This window comes from Salvia splendens, unplaced genomic scaffold (genome assembly GCF_004379255.2).
Source record: "Salvia splendens isolate huo1 unplaced genomic scaffold, SspV2 ctg90, whole genome shotgun sequence".
Classification (NCBI taxonomy): Eukaryota; Viridiplantae; Streptophyta; class Magnoliopsida; order Lamiales; family Lamiaceae; genus Salvia; species Salvia splendens.
This window is the reverse complement of record NW_024599585.1, coordinates 12077-16470: the sequence shown is the minus strand read 5'-3', so window position 1 is coordinate 16470 and position 4394 is coordinate 12077. Positions and strand designations below refer to the sequence as shown.

Below are 4394 nucleotides of genomic sequence, written 5' to 3'. Positions count from 1 at the left end.
AAATTGAAGCAGCACATTTTATTATATCATTCGATAACAATCCATTTTTATTGATGGGGAAACTAGTTCCATTCTTGATCTCTACTTAAGAAACCACTCAACATTTCAACACTACTATGTTTGAATCGTAAGCAAATAACATCAGTATCGACCATCATGTACATACATACATACAATGGAAGTCAGAAATCGCATACACAATACAGCGACGTCCAGTTAGGTGAGCTGTGACTAGCATCTCTTCCTCAACACTATCTATCATTCATCGATTTCAACATCATCATCTTCATTTTATTTCTAACCAAGTTGTGATAAAAACATGACCAAATTTCTGGATAGCCCAACAATATTAGGTGCCCATCTTACCAAGTAGATATACTGAAATATGAGGAAATATAGTTAAGTGATGGATAATATACAAAATGACCATTGAAATATTAACTCCTCCCTCCGTCTTCTCGCTTCACTTTTACCATAAATGGTAATAGAATCTCGTCTTCCACTAACTCATTCCACTCACATTTCATTTAAAAGTAATATATATAAGTGAGACTCATGGCGGACAAAGGAGTAGCAGAAGAAGCATTGGTTTTTTAGACAACTTAGGTTCTTGATCAAGCATCACCAATCATTTTTTAGACAACTTAGGTTCTTGGATCAAGCATCACCAATCAAGCCACCTCAGAAATGGTGGTGGTTAAAGAAAAGCAAATCCTATGGGGGTATATGGTAGTCTCTTCTTCACCAAAACAAAAAACACTAATGTGACAAGAAGCACAATCCGGTTTCGTATTCCTCCCAGAAGAGGGCAAAGAATTTTAGAAATCAATTCAAAATTGAACACTTAATTCTATTGTATCCTTAATGACCAATATTTGGAGTTACGCCAGGTTTTTAGAAGAAGATGAAAAATTACAACCCAATGCAAATAACATCTGGATTTGATCATGTAAAACCCAAGCAATGCAGTCTTTCTGCTGACAGTCAACCCAGTACATGACGCAATTTAACTATCCAATTATGCATACTGAATTTCCTAAATGGGAACAGTGAGCAAAGTGGCTCAGTTATCCATCATGCCATGTTGAGTCTCTAAGTTAACTATGCATTTGATGTGTTTCTAGTAGTTTTAAATAGCATGTGACCCGATTAGGCGGCCTTCATGGTTCTTGTCATCTCAACTTAAGCCCTAACTACATAAGATGGTTCATTTTTTTGCACTGCACAATGATGACCTTACGCTCGCTCAAGAGACACTCATAGCAAAATGCATATTCAATCAACAATTGAATATGTGCACAAAAAGAATTCAAGACAAGTATATAAAAAAGGTTTTCAATTTTCACAAAGTAGCATTAGAACAAGTTGAAATCTCACCAGTAAACAGCAATAGATCGTAATATTTACTCGATCAATGAAAGTAGCTTCCAAGGATTTCATTATCAGAAGTTCTACTCTATTGTGGCATATATACAATTAGTATATTGATGTAGAACTTCCAAGGAGAAGTTCGGAATTTGATAGATAATGGTGCAGAAGTAAGGAGTTTCAAATGAGAGGTTAATTATAATACTCCAAAAAAACTGAAATCAACGAGAGGTTATAAAAAAACAGAAATTTAAGAATATAACGGTGCTAGGTAGTGAGAGAACGAACATAAAGGATATCAATCAAGTTTAGGGAAGTAAACGTTGCAAGTCCCTTCGAAGTGTAAAGCATTCTGGTTAAAGAAAATGAAAGCAAAAGTTCTTTTAAAAGCAGGACTTAAAACTTTAAAAATGGGACAGGATGAGTTCCCATGACAATTTTAAGTCCTTATGCATATTATGTGCTAAATTTTAACAGTCATGTTCACGCAACCAGATTATCAAACGCATTAAAACGTATCAATTTCATTGCAAAATCACAGTCAAACACATTAAAAATATAGCTGCAACCATGCAGCTGGATGAGAGCAATTCATATGCTACCAATTTGTCGTCCAAGAAAAAAAATGCAAAGGAGCCAATAACAAGAGGCAGAAAGCCTTTCTAATCCTCCACTACTGTAAAAAAAATATAAGCACCGCGTTTATAGAAGGATACTTTATTTGTTCATTGTTATGGAGTAAACCACAAAACACAAATTCACCAAGTAACACATTTAGCATAAGAGTAAACTACATATCCAAGTTGAATGTGTACAGAGATTTAAGACCTGCTAGATCCTGCAAGACCGTTATGTGTGAGCATTCCATATGATTGGCCTGCAACTCCATGTGCTTCTTACAAATTATCATCACTATCAGAGAAGTCCATAGTATCTCAACTCCTCAGTGCTGCGACCATTGAATACTCTTAATGTCAATGCCATCCTTATACATCTCATAAGAGGGCTCAGTTCTCTCAATTTCTCCACCTGCCCACAGTGAGCTCGACGGCCCTATCAATTTCCTCCTCAGTTGTGAACCTCCCGATCCCATACCTTATCGAGGTATGTGCCATATCTTCATCCACTCCCAACGCCCTTAACACATAGGATGGCTCCAAACTCGCACTCGTGCAGGCACTACCACTCGACACAGCTACCTCCTTCAGCCCCATCAACAAGCTCTCCCCTTCAACAAAGGCAAAAGACAAGTTCAGATCCCCGGATAGCGGCTCTCCTCACTCCCATTAACACAACACCCTCTAATTTGCCTCTAATTGCATTCAACATCCGCTCCTGCAGCGCCCTAATCCTCTTATCATCATATTCCATTTCCTTCATGGCCAGCTCGCAAGCAGCACCGAACCCAACAACCAAAGGCGTCGGGACTGTGCCACTCCTTATACCCCTCTCTTGTCCACCCCCATTCATCTGGGGCTCCACACGGATTCTAGGGCGCCTCCTCATATATAAAGCCCAATCCCCTTTGGCCCGTAAATCTTATGCCCACTCAACGACATCAAACTTATATTCATCTTATCCACATCAATTGGAATCTTCCCCAAAGCCTGCGCCGCATCAGTATGCAAAGGCACATTGAATTCCTTGCATAATTTCCCAATTTCCTCCATAGGTTGAATCACACCAATCTCGTTATTCACCATCATCACCGAGACTAGCCCGGTGTCGGGGCGGATTTCAGCCCGGAGCTTCTCCAAGTCAACGAGCCCGTCGCTCTTGACCGGAAGATAAGTAATTTCAAAACCCTCCTGCTGCAAGTGGCGGCACGAATCCAACACGCACTTGTGCTCCGTCTGCGTGGTGATGACGTGGCGCTTCTTCTCCTTGTAGAAGTGCATAACCCCCTTGACCGAGATGTTGTTGGATTCGGTGGCGCCGGAGGTGAAAATGATCTCCTTCGGGGAAGCGTTGATCAGCGCCGCCACCTGCGCCCGCGCCGACTCGACGGCTTTCTCAGATTCCCAGCCGTAGAGGTGGGTGCGGGAGTGAGGGTTCCCGTAGCGGGAGAGCAGATAGGGGAGCATGGCGTCGAGAACCCGAGGATCGACCGGTGAAGTCGCCTGCATATCGAGGTAGAGGGGGCGGCCAGATATCTTCACTCCTTTCATCGTGACTCCGCTGGAATCCTCCTCCAGAGGCTCCACCGCGGCGGCAGCTGTTGAGAAAGGTTTGGGGAGGCCGCGGAAGATTGCCGGCTGGATCAAATTGCGGCGGACGGCGGTGGAGAGAAACTTGGAGAACATCGTGGCTGTTGCCCTAGCTTATCGGATGCAGTTTGATTTGGGGGAAACCTTCAGCTGCTCTGTGGTTAAACCTAAACTCTTAGAAATCACAGATTCTACTAATTCAGAATTATTTTATTTAGAAAAATACTACTGTATATAACGGACTTAAGTCACCGACACCAACTCGTGGGAATATCACCTGCGCTCAGAAAGTTGCCACGTTGTACTTTATTTGATCCTTTGCTAATGGGCCCGGATTTCTGTTTATCCAATCTACAATAATAATGGGCCTGACTTCATTGAAACATATTTTTGGACTGTCCATGTTGGGTTGAACTGGACTAGACTGGATAAATTAAGAATTCGTATCACAAACTGTATGTGATAAATAATGGTTCAATTAAGCAATTAACTACTATTTGACCAAACCTTATACTTCTAGTATTCATGGCAATTTACTCTATTTTAAATCTTTCCGTTCGCCAAAATAAAAACAAAAATAAATGAGGGTTACTAATTTACTATATATGCTCAGTGCACTAACTTTGCTTCAATTTCAAAATTTAAAACCAATTTAGCAATATATTGAAGGAGTATTTGTTTTGTGATCTATGCATGCAAATCGTACTAGTTATCGGGTCAACCTGATAACGATCCAACTCAATAAGACTTAATACGAACTCAACCTGTTAAGGAAATTGTCAACCTGAGAGCATCTCCAATAACCGGCGTCACCACCGC

The 4394-nt window shown here is 41.0% G+C and overlaps 1 pseudogene; it reads right to left on the bottom strand.

The window, feature by feature from the left end:
* Nucleotides 1-2069: 2069 nt before the first annotated feature.
* Nucleotides 2070-3764, bottom strand: LOC121791756 (annotated as a pseudogene).
* Nucleotides 3765-4394: the final 630 nt, after the last annotated feature.